Source organism: Balaenoptera physalus (genome assembly GCF_965194825.1).
Source record: "Balaenoptera physalus genome assembly, chromosome: 2".
Taxonomy (NCBI): Eukaryota; Metazoa; Chordata; class Mammalia; order Artiodactyla; family Balaenopteridae; genus Balaenoptera; species Balaenoptera physalus.
In genome coordinates, this window is record NC_138883.1 from 169,224,501 (window position 1) to 169,237,336 (window position 12,836).

A 12,836-nucleotide genomic window follows, 5' to 3' on the forward strand; every position below is an offset into this window, starting at 1 on the left:
CTACATACTCTTCTCAGTTTCTCCTTGGAAGTCTTGAGTCATGCTGACGTGACTCAGGTCTGCTTGTGATGCTCTCTACCACTTGGAAAGGCCTAGAATTAGCAAAGAAGGGCTGGGGCCAGGAAGCCCCCACTGCAGATAGTGACTCTGCCCAGGACCGGGGGTTATTTGAAATAACCAGGGAAGCTGTAATACTTCTCAACTCCCTTTATATTCCATGGAGGGTTAGCAAATTTGGCCCTGAATGTGCAGCAGGCACAGACTGCTTTGGGGGAACTTCCCTTTGGTTGCCTCTTCTTCCCTTCCTTGAGGCTTTCTGTCCATGTGGACCAAGGGTCAACCCCTTCTGCTGACACCCCCAGGACTCTCACCCAGGCCTGCCCTTCCTCACGTGGCGCCTCCAGCTCTCAAACCTTCTCTGGGACCTCCCCCCCTCCAAGCTTACCTGACCCACTGTCGGCTATTCCTCTCAAGTACAACTCAAGTGTTCAGCGGTCTAATCAATAATTTATAGATAAGACATTAAAAAGTAATTAACACTTAAAACACTGCTCCTCCCAGAAAGTATTTTTGTAGTTCGACTGGGGCTCTCAAAGGCTTCACTCCTGACCCCTTAGTAAAAGCTTTCATTACCTACATCAGCCTGCGGTTACTAGGCTCTCCCCTCCCTGAACTTCCACTAAATTTAGAGTATTTTAGATTTCATTGTGCTTTTTTTTTTTTTAAATGAAAGCTTCTTTCTTTCTTTCTTTATATTTATTTTTGGCTGTGTTGGGTCTTCGTTTCTGTGCGAGGGCTTTCTCTAGTGGCGGCAAGTGGGGGCCACTCCTCATCGCGGTGCGCGGGCCTCTCACTGTCGTGGCCTCTCTTGTTGCCGAGCGCAAGCTCCAGAGGTGCAGACTCAGTAGTTGTGGCTCACAGGCCTAGTTGGTCCGTGGCATCTGGGATCTTCCCAGACCAGGGCTCGAACCCGTGTCCCCTGCATTGGCAGGCAGATTCTCAACCACCGCGCCACCAGGGAAGCCCTCATTGTGCTTTAATTATCTCATGTGCTAGTGTGTTCTCCCCAATGAGATTATAATTTCTCGAGGGCAAGACATTTTTTTTAATACTTCTTGATACACTCTCCTCTGACCAGTACTGTGGAGCATAAAGTAGACTCTCATTAAAAAATGTGCAATTGATTTTTAATGGTGAGAATTTCCTCAGCCAAAAAAATGTCTTCTCATACACTGGAGTTACATTTGGAAAGTTGAATTCTCTTAAACTCCTGATTGATTCTAAAAATAACTATTTTGGAGGTTCTGTCTCTACATCCTTTTCCCTGAACAACTGCACTGGGATAATTCTATTTAAGTGAGGACGTCATTTCAAGTGGAGTGGTTTTACCAGCATTCTTTTGATGGCTTTGTACAAATTTATATACAAAGAGGCAGTTGTGGACCTGCAAATATACTTTATTCAAACTGTCTAATTATTTCTGATAAACTATTGGATATCTTAGTTCTGGAAGTCCAGGTTTAAAATAGGTCCTATTAAAGGAAGTGATGCATAATGGAATTGCATCGTCTTTATTGATTAGATATTTTTAAGATGTGTCTTTTGCTCAAAACCAAAGGACAGAAATATAAGAAAAGCATATTCTAAAACAGTTAAATCAGAGAAAAATAGTGGGTAAAGGAAAAATGAATGTCAAAATTAACTACATTGTTTCAGTTTGTAAAGAAAGCTTTTTCTTCACTCTCAGCAAAAGGCAGGTGAGAGTTCCTCACACATAGGGCCCCTCCAGAAAAAGGCTGTGGGCCTTTGGTTCCCCTAGGTATAAATTAAGGAAATGTTAATAACATCACACAAGGGGACTGTCACAAGGATATATAAGGGTAGAGCTGTTCTCAAAGGTAACATTCAACATACCAAATTCTTTTTTTCTGAGGGATAAATTAAAACGCCCTTTAAAAAGCAGTGCTCACAGGGTCAAAGTAACATCCCCTGTACCACTAAGGAGCCTGGTTTCCTCTGAGGGCTGTTTGCATGATTAAGTCAGGCTCAGTCACAGCATCCGTGAAAGCCAGGTGAGGGGGACTGCAGCATTAGTCTTCCCTTCAGAAAATCCCTAGAGGGAAAGCTGGGTGCCTTGGGCCATCATACAGGGACAGAGACTAGGAAGGGAAGAGACATGGCCCCTCCTTGCGCTGGTCCCCATGTTCAGAGGACACGGCTGCACGACATGCAGTGGGTGCTGTTGCCTGTCACTCAGACCCCCAAACCCCGCTTCAAGACAGAGGCATTCTGTCCCTGGTTTCCAGGGGTGTTGGCTGTTTGAAAGTTCACAACTGAGTCCTTCCCAGGCAACTGCCAGCAGCTTAGGAGAACGGCCTTGCCCCAGGTCTGGCGCTCTCTCTGCGGGGAGCTGCACCCTGTGCCTTGTCGATAAGACCCAGCCCCCTCCTCAGTGTGGGCCCTGAAGGTCCATCCAGCTCCACTGCTCGCTGTGTGATGACTGCGAGGTCTGCACTGAGACCGCGCCGCAGTCAACCTGTCCGCCTCCCAACCCTACTTCTTTCCCTCCCTCGGGAGTGTTGATCCTGAGAGCACTCCCGCCAAGTCCCTCACACGGATCTCTTTCCTGGGGCGCCAGGACTAAGATAGAACATCTTTTCAATCTTGAACTCGGATGGAGACTCTTCTACCAGGGAAGTCTACCATAAAAACTTAGGCTCTTAAAATGTGATAGGGCAACGTTAGCTAATTTTACAAGAGGAACTGAGACTCAGAGAGACAAAAGGACTGAGGTCCCACAACAGACACCGCACTATGGCCAGGTCCTGGCCCCAGCTGTGAAGACTCCCAAACTGGGGTTCTTATCCACATCGTGTGGCCAGTATGATATCTCCTCCATGCAGGTGGCAACTGACATGCTCCCTTCAGAGAAGAGAGCCACATGAGATACTGAACCACGAAGGGCCCTGCCCCACGCCCGGAAAGGTGTTTAGATTTGTGTTCAGAAGGGGCTAGAAGGAGGTGTATTGGTTCCATGGCTGCTGATCTTCCTCCAATTTTTTCTTTTTATGTTGAGGGGGCTATGTACCAAGTAGGTAATAAATGTCTCTGTGATGAATGAGGAGCTAAAGAACCCTCCAGGCTGCTACAGCTCAGCTGGTCCCATAATAACAATCTTGGCAAGGAGGGCTTGCTGCCAGAGTAACAGCAGTAAAATCACCCTGAGCTCAGGCAATCTGCAGAGTTAGTATGTGTACAAAGCATCCCAATGATTACATGCTTATTATTTAGTGGCTCATTCTTACAGAATGCTTTACAGGGACTGATTCATTTCCCCAGATATCACTTACCATCTTATTGCCGTCTTTTAGTGAATGAGTCTGAATCTTTCCAGTTTCGAAGGGTCTACCTGTGATGTACGTCGTTGCTTTCCTTTCTGCCAAAATGCCCCCCCCCCACCACTTCCTAACACATTGTTTGTGGGTGGGATTGACTCCTGACTACCTCAACCCGAAACCAAAGGGGGGAGGTCCTGAACCAATCAACATATTCTCATCCCTGTTCCCATGGTAACTGGCCTAGAGATTACCTTTTTTTTTTTTTTTAGTTTATTTTATTTATTTTTGGCTGCGTTGGGTCTTCGTTGCTGTGCGCGGGCTTTCTCTAGTTGCGGCGAGCGGGGACTACTCTTTGTTGTTTTGGTGGCTTCTCTCGTTGCGGAGCACAGGCTCCAGACACGCAGGCTCAGTAGTTGTGGCTCATGGGCCTAGCTGCTCCGCGGCATGTGGGATCTTCCCAGACCAGGGCTCGAACCCGTGTCCCCTGCATTGGCAGGCGGATTCTTAACCACTGCGCCACCAGGGAAGCCCTACCTTTTTTTTTAAAGATGAAATTTATTTCAGAAGTCCTCAAATAAGCCAATCATGAATAAACTTTTATAATGAACTTCTCAAACAAATCTTTTTACTTATCTACCTTTTTTCTTGGGATGACAATAGCATTATTATGATAGTATTAAGTTTTCTTTTTTATTCAAATGAACTGTTTCCAAGATTAATGATTATTAGCAAATCTTGATGCAAGATAAACATGATACTTTAAAATTACTTTTCAATTTCCTATGAACTATTTTAAAGTAAAAAACTATTTGGTACTAAGTGTTCTTATGTTCAAATTCTAAAAGTAATCTTTAGTCCCGATGGAACTTGGTACTCCAAGATTTAAAAATTTTTTTAATGATATTGACATAATATATATAATTTTAATCAGTACATTCCTCCTCATCACTGAAATCTGTGCTTTTCTTTATCCCTGGGTGTCTTGTATCATCTGATGTTGAGGGACCCCCTGAACTGGATTTCCATTTTGGCTTGCTGGAAAGCTGTGGCCTGACTGAGGCTGTCAAGAGTGGGATCTTCCCCTTCATCAGCACTTTCTTCTACTTCTTCAATTTCTTCTTCTGGTTCAGGAATTTTCTTTTTTTTCTTTTTCTCTTTCTTCTTTGGAGGTTCACGTTCTCCAAGCATATTTTTAGGACAGGCATAACTTAAGTGTCCACTTTCCCCACATTCATAACACTTAGATTTATCAAAGTCGTTTCGTCTTCGGATGAACTCAGCTGCTTTTCCATTGTCAACAGCAATGCTTGCTTTTATCACTCTACCGAATAACTGTTTGTTGTTTATTGCCCTGGTACAGTTTTGTGCAGAGTCTTTATTCAAAAATAAACTAAATTCAACCCCTTTACTCTTCCTGGTATCTTTATCTTTCATTATAGTAACCTTTACAACTTTGCCATACTTGGAAAATATCCGGTATAAGTCATTGTTGGTCAGGGAAAAGGGCAGGTTGGATACACACACTGTGCTTTTACTTGGGGCCAACCCACCACTCATTTCTTCAGGCGGGGCAGGCCCGGGAGACTAGAAGAGCGCGAGCCCTCAGCTCACTCGGGGCTCAACCCCGAGTGTTCGTCGCCCCTTGCAGCTGCGTTGGCATCACAGGTCCTGGGCGAGATTACCTTCTTATTTCTAAACCTATGTCACTCAGCCCCTGACACTCCCCTAATCTTAATGATTAGTTCCAAGGGGTATGAGAACTAAGTTGGGTCAAATAGAGTGGAAGACTTTTGGTGGTTGGAGAAATAAAAGGTCCCTTTTCCTCCAAAATGGTGCCATGTGGAAACCGGAGGCCTGGGACTGATGTATCCATCGATCCATCCTATTTTATAAGAGTCTAGCTTAAGTTGAAGCAAACACACAGAGGAGGGCAGAGTGGAGACAACTACCAAGGCTGTGCTGGAGTGATCAAACAGCATCTGAATTTCACTGTATCTCTGGACTTTTCAATGGCACATGCAACTTATGTTCTTGAGTTGGTTTTTCTGCTTCTTGCAACCAAACACATGTCACTGTACATGCTTCCTGTAGAGGCTGCTTCCTCTACATCAGCCTCTCTCCTATGCAGTCCTAATCTGGACCTTCCTAGGGAAGAGCAATTTCAAATAGGAAATAAAACCCTTGCAAAGAGGAAGTTGAAGGACTAGCTCAAAGAGCATCCATCGATGGATTTTACCCAATAGTTTTGGCTCAACTTAACCTGGTGCTCAAGGCCTCAAGTTGTAGGTCATGTATGTTGACCTGTCCAAATATTGGCCTTTCCTAAGTAGTTTGTAGTACCTGTGAGGGCAGGGGCAATGTATTATATGACTTGAATGTAATCCTACAGTGCTGGATAAAATGTTTTGCACCATATAGGTGCTTAGGAAATGAGAGTTGAACTCAAGTAAATGCAGCTCCTGTCACTGCCATCAGCAAATCTTCTAGAAGTTGGGGAGTAAGGACATTCCTCACAACACTGTCAAGTTTTGGGGTATAAACTTCCTTGGCCAGACTCCTCCCTGTTAAACCAGCAGCAACTAGCACAGGGTCTGGCCCAGAGTAGGCGGTCAAATATTTGTTGAATTAATTCACTTTGAATCTGTAACCACAAAACTCACCTGGTCACTTAACAGTTTTGAATTGCTTGTTTGAGATACTTTGAATCAGGTCTCTTTAAAGTCTAAATTGTGCTACGTTTGTATTTGACTGACTTTGCTTTCTGTCCACCAGCTGTTACTCTGTCATTTCACTCCAAAGACCAAGATGCGGTACATTGATGGAGGGGCTGACAGATAGGCATTTCTAGAATGAGGGAGGGATGTGTGTGTGTGTGGGGGGGGGTGAAGGTGACGGTGGTAGTAGGGAGCATTGGTGGAGCTATCTACCTGCAAGCAATATTCCATGGAAATGGCCCGTTGCTGACTGTGGATGATTATTCTGCTGAAAGAGAAAATGTATACAAGGGTGCCTGCTGGGCTGTACGAGGTGATAGTTCTCTAAGCAGTTGGTAAAATAACTGAGTCATGATTAATATTGAGTTGGGTAAGCTGTTTTATTAGGTGATAATCATCTTCTCCGGTATAATCTTATCTTGGCAGAGAACTGCCATAGCTTAGCGAGAGGAAGAGTGGTCTCTCATGTTTATCAGGCTGAACAGCAGAATAACAAGGGTTCAGGGAAGGCTCCTTGTTCAAGATTCTTTGCAAAAACAAGAAGAGTATTTTCTGGAGAAAAGTGAACCATGATTGGCCAGCGGGGAGTGTTCTGAGCCCGATGTTGATGTGCCCTGGCCAGCTGGTCTTCAGGAGACCTGGCATGGAGATGTCTTTGTGTGAATCTTTTCTTTTTATAAGACTTTTTAAAAAAATTAATTAATTAATTAATTAATTAATTTATGGCTGTGTTGGGTCTTCGTTTCTGTGCGAGGGCTTTCTCTAGTTGCAGCAGGTGGGGGCCACTCTTCATCACAGTGCGCGGGCCTCTCACTGTCGCGGCCTCTCTTGTTGCGGAGCACAGGCTCCAGACGCGCAGGCTCAGTAGTTGTGGCTCACGGGCCTAGTTGCTCCGCGGCATGTGGGATCGTCCCAGACCAGGGCTCGAACCCGTGTCCCCTGCATTGGCAGGCAGATTCTCAACCACTGAGCCACCAGGGAAGCCCGACTTTTTTTTTTTTTGATGTGGACCATTTTTGAAGTCCTTATTGAATTTGTTACATTTTGCTTCTGTTTTATGTTTTGGTTTTTTTGGCCACCAGGCATGTGGGATCTTAGCTCCCCAACCAAGGATCGGACCCATTAAGGCGAAGTCTTAACCACTGGATCGCCAGGGAAGTCGTGTGAATCTTTTCAAAACATGCATAAAGCTGTGGCTGCCCCTTGCTGTGACTACATCCCCAATGAGCTAGAGCTGCTAACCAGGTTGGTGCAGAGTTTGTCTAATCTGTTTAAGAGTACCTATCTGAGCTCATTAAAATGTAAACAAGATATACCTTGCTGTTTAAACAACATCAGAGTTTGTCTTCTATCTGATGCCCAGAAAAGAATCTACCCTGGATGTACTTTGCTCCCTCCTCTGAATTCTCTTAGCTCTCCTGTTTCATCTGTGCTCTTTCCACTGTTATACTCTTTATCTTGTCTGCTTAATTACAAGATCTCGTAGGGCAATTCTTGCCTGATTTATCATCGCATCCTCCATAACTTATAGTGCAAGGGCTTTTGGATACAAAAATTAATAGTAATGCTGGCAATAATTAACATTTATCGATCCCATACACTGTGGCCATGTGCCAGTTTCTGTGATTCATCTCTATTAACTTAATTCTTCCAACAACCACTCGAGATACGTATTTACAATTAAAATTCCTGTTATCTGATGAATTGACTAAGACACAGAACTGTTCACTAACTTCCCAGTGTTCACACAGCAAGTATTTGACCAGGCCATTGACCCTAGAACCTGTGATCTTAACCTCTATACTATATAATAGGTGATGAATAAATGTATGTTGAGTGATGAAGACTATTTGACTCCAGATCACAACAAACTTGGAGGATTCCTATTGGTTTTTAGCAATTTTGAGCATCATTTAATCTGGAGATCAAGTTAGGATGAACCTTTATGCTTATTCATTCACTCATTCAAATATTAATATTCAAATATTCATTCATTTATTCAATAGGTATTTATGGAACACAAAATATGTGCCAGGCACTGGCTAGGTGTGAGGATATGACAGTGAACAAAAGAAATATCGTCTGGGCGCTGGTACAGCTTACCTTCAAGTGGGAGTGACGGTGACAAAATAGTTATACTAATAAACATGCATTACTACAAATTGAGGAGCTTCTCTGAAGGAAGAAGATACTAGTCCTAGAGAGCACATAACAGAGGAACCAGACAGACCAGGGTGTCAGGCAAGGCTTCTAGGAAGAACGCATCTTTTACCTGTCTTCTGAAGAATGATTAGAGGGGGAGGAAGGGAAGGAGGATAGGATAGGTAGGTAAACGTTCTAGGTAGCTAGTCAGAGGAAACAGCACATGCCAAGTTCTGGGCCAGGAGAGATACTGGCACCTCAGGACCTAAACACTAACCCTGGCCACAGTGAGTGAGCTCACTCTTTAAAAAAATTAACTATAAATTTTTATATATATAAACCTTCTCACCTTCTACTATACGTATATAATATGACAAGAGCTGAAATCATATGTAATATTGTCCTATAAAGGACCTTTTAAATTTAAGTAGAATGTAAACATTCTTCATGTTTATATATCCTATGATTTTTAATATGCTCCATAATTTATTTAATAAATCCTTTAGGTATATACCCAGAAGTGGAATTGCTAGATCACATGGTAGATCTATTTTTCATTTTTTGAGGAACCTCCATACTGTTTTCCACAGTGGCTGCACCAACTGACATTCCCACCAGCAGTGCACAAGGGCTCCCTTTTCTCCACACCCTCACCAACGCTTGTTATCTCCTGTCTTCTTGATGATGGTCCTTCTAACAGGTGAGGGGTGATCTCTCACAGCGGTTTTGACTTAATTATTGCTACAATGGCAGTCATATTGCAATATAGAAATGGGTCAAATTAACATGTTTACATTTTAAATTTATACAATGTTCTATGTCAGATATACTTCAATAGGAGAAATAAATCCTTTAATGTTGCATTTTTTTTCTATTTTTTCACTATTATAAAAACACTAAATAAATATCTTTGTATAAAACTGTTTTGGCATATTTGTGATTGCTTTCTTTATGTAAACTTTCGTGAGCTCTGGATACATATTGCCCAATCTTCCAAAAATGGTTATACCAATTTATAATTCCACAAATAGTATATGATTATCTATTTTACTCTTTCCTCACAAATCTTGGTGTTTTCTCTTTTTGATTTTAAGTCTTTACTAATACAAAATGAAAAAAAATGGCATTTATTTTTATTTTTAAATTTTTTTGTTGTTCTCTTGATTACAAATGAGATTGAGTTTTTACTCCGTAGAATTATCAGCCATGTGTGAATTAGCATTTGAATGTTTTGAGAATAGTCTTTCCAGACTGAAAAAGCCCAGCCTCCCAGGACCTTCTGTACAGATGATGAACCAGGTTTTGGCCAATTTCTATATGATCCTGAAAAAAGATATAATAATCAAACTTTTCTATTAAAAGAGGAATAAGGTCATATTTGGTACTGAGCTTCTGCCTGCAGCAATTTCCTCCATCATCTGCCCCCCTTCCCCTGAGAGAGTTCAACCTTGCTAGAGGTCACTGCATCGAGTATGGTACCTCCCAAGTTGGTACGCAGAGTAAGGCACGCCAGCCAAAGGTCCACATCCAAGCTCAGAAGACAGGAAAGGAAGGAAGTGAAGGAGGTGGGGACGGAGACTAGAAAGGACAGGGGAAAGGAGGAAGGAAAGCAGTGAGGAAAGAAACAGATTGCTGAAAATACATCCCTGTTTGCCTCCACTGTCTATTTCTCCTGCCCCTTTGATGGAAGGGCTCCCATTCTATGTAATTCCTTCCTAGACACAGTCTCATTGTCCCTTTTAGGGTTCTCCTTCTCAGCCTAGTCTCTGAAATGTCTTTGATCTCTTGTCTTAACTTTGTAAAGTGTTCCCAAGACAGGATCTATTCTCTCTTCCCATCTCCCTTTCTGAAACCTTTTAAATACTCTCTTGACTAAAGTCAACTCTTTACTTTTCCATTTGAGAAAGTTTCTTCCTATCTATTTCTATTTCTCCTGACCAGCGCTGTTCAGGAAGCTCGTGCTAGAGCATCCCTCAGTGTCAAGCAAAGGGGAGCTTGTGGATGTTGGGGATAGTGCCAGAGAACAGAACCCCTTGTCACCATATGCATCCTGCCCTGTGCCTGCCTGACTTGGCTTGGCTGGAATGCTGCCGGTTCTTTGTAACAGCTTGTGTATCCTCTACTTCTGACAATTTTTTTCTCGTGTTTAATTTCCAAATACATGCCCAGGGAGTCCCCAGCAGTAATTTCCCTGAGTCATGCCTCTTTTAAATTTTCACATTTCTCTTAGTTTCCAGGATCATTCATTACTATGTGCCCCCCACGCCCCCCTCCCCCATCTCTTTCTCCCTGTCGGTCAGGGGTGTGAGCAATGGCTCATGTCCTCTCCGGTCCCTCATGCCATCCCTGGCCTCTGATGCATCACTTGAATGACACTGCTGACACCTACACAGTTCTAAAAGTCCTCCGTTAGTCATTCATTTGGTCAGGGCTCTTAAGGTCCTTTTAAAATTCATAAATTCTCTCTGGAAGGTGGCACATCTAGCTACTTTTTAGCTATTAGTTTTTTTCATCAAGTAGGTTCAGAGAATGGGGCCATGAGGTGATTTTTAATAAAGAGGCTTGGGAGGTATGAAGCAATAGCTTGGAAGAGATGCTTCAGCGTGGCCTAAGCAGCCCTGCAGTGGTTCCAGCAGGAAGCAGGAGGTGCTGACAGAAGTGAAGAGTGACTCCAAGGCCAAATGCCAAAGAAGATGGGTGGGTGGGGACAATCATTCTGTTGCTGTCCTTCATTTCTTCAGACTGACTTATTTTGGCAAGGTGGGTTCTAGGTGACCACACAACCTGTTGCCCAAACTGGGACACTTTTGAGGGTGAAATGGGGGGAGGTTGCTCCTAAAAATTATATAGCACGGACAGTTGTAAAGAAGATTGTCCTGGGCAAATGAGGACACACAATCCCCCTAATTACAGGAGGTACTGGAAAGGAATCTCTCTGTAAGCTCTAATGGGGAATTCTGCATTTTCCCCTAGAAGTCAAATTAACAGACAAACAAACAAACAACTCTGCTTCCTCCTCCCAGGTCCACACAGAGTCACAAGACAATCATTCATTTGAATTTTTAAAATGCACGGATTCCTATTTATGTATTCTTGGTTCAAAGTAAAAGGTGAAATATGAAAACAGAGGTAGATTGGGGGGTGAGCTGTGAAGGGCCTTGAGTGCCGAGCTGAGCAATGTCAACTTAATCCTGTCTGCAAAAAGAAACTGCCAGGGGAAGGGCGCAAAATCCCACCCTGGCGTACAGAATGGATGGATGTAGCAAACACATTGTTAGCGGAGACGCTTTTGACAGAAAGTGCCGAGGATGTGAGCGACAGCAGGAGTGGAGGACGCACAGTGAGGACGCTACGTCTGAGAGACTGTGGAGCTTGAATCGTAACACTTGGTGAGTTACTGGATGTGGGGAATGAGGAGGAAGAAATCAAAGGTGACTCAGGTTTCCAGAAAGACTGACTAGATGAACGGCAAGGCTATATTAGCCCAGATCAGGGACGCAGGAAGAGGAACAAGATTAGGGACAAGACAGATTTCATTTTTTTAATCTAAAATTTAAAGAATGTGTATTATGCGCCAGGGCTTTGCTGATACTTTACATGCCACCTCACTTAATCTTCTCAACAGCCTTTGGAAGGAGGTCTTGTCATTATTCCCATTTTACAAAGGAGGAAAAGGAAGCGCAGAGAGGTTGAGAGCCTCGCTGTGGGCAGCCAGCCAGTGTGAGTGGAGATGGGGGCCACAAGGGCTCTCGCCCTTTAACCGTGCCCACCTCTCTGAGATGCACTTGGAGTATGTTGAGGTGGTGGTGATCTGGGGCTGTCTAATTGTTGGTATAAATTTGGCAGATGAAAATCTATCTCCTTTTATGATTTGTTTTTCTTTTCATTCTATTTAGGTGAGTATTTATCAAGGCTTATCCTTTCTTTCTAGATTATATCCACTATCATGTCATGTCCAGGGGATGACTCCAAAGCATTGATCTCAGTCCCTGACAAACAGTTGTATATCTTCAGCTGTCTGTTAAATTGAGGATCTGTAACTAACTAGCTGCATTAACCTGGAACAGTCATATATCTTTTCAGAGCTTCAGATTTTCCTTGGCCGACAAGAGGTGGTTTGAAGTTGAATATCTATAGTACCAGTCTTTAAGGCCTAGGAGAAGCCTTAGCTATCTAATTATTGATAAAACCTCTTTACTCTGCCTAGGGTTCCTATGGTTATAACTTGTGCTATCTAATACAGTTAAAGTATATACAATTAAAAATTCATTTCCTTGGTCTCACTAGCCACATTTAAATGCTCAGTTGTCACATGTGACTAGTAGCTACAATAATGGACAATGCTGATATAGAACATTTTTATCATTGCAGGATGTTTTACTGGATGGTGCTATAGATTAACCAACCATCATGTCTAAAGCCCAAATTATCTTCCTCTCCATTAGCTCAAACTTCGTAGTTCCTTTGTCTCATAGTAGCACATAACACCATTGTTATGGACTGAATTGTGTCCCTGCCCCACTCCCTGCCCCAAGTTCATATGATGAAGCTCTAATCCCCCCTCCCCAATGTGACAGTATTTGAAGATAGAGCCTTTATGGAGATAATTACGGTTAAATGAGATCATAGCGTGTGACCCTAA

The 12,836-nt window shown here is 43.1% G+C and overlaps 1 pseudogene across 1 annotated transcript; it reads right to left on the minus strand.

The window, feature by feature from the left end:
- Nucleotides 1-759: 759 nt before the first annotated feature.
- On the minus strand, nucleotides 760-10,497 carry LOC309656432 (zinc finger CCHC-type and RNA-binding motif-containing protein 1 pseudogene; annotated as a pseudogene). The gene has a single exon. The product of its transcript is annotated as a zinc finger CCHC-type and RNA-binding motif-containing protein 1 pseudogene (transcript).
- Between the last annotated feature and the right edge of the window lie 2,339 nt (nucleotides 10,498-12,836).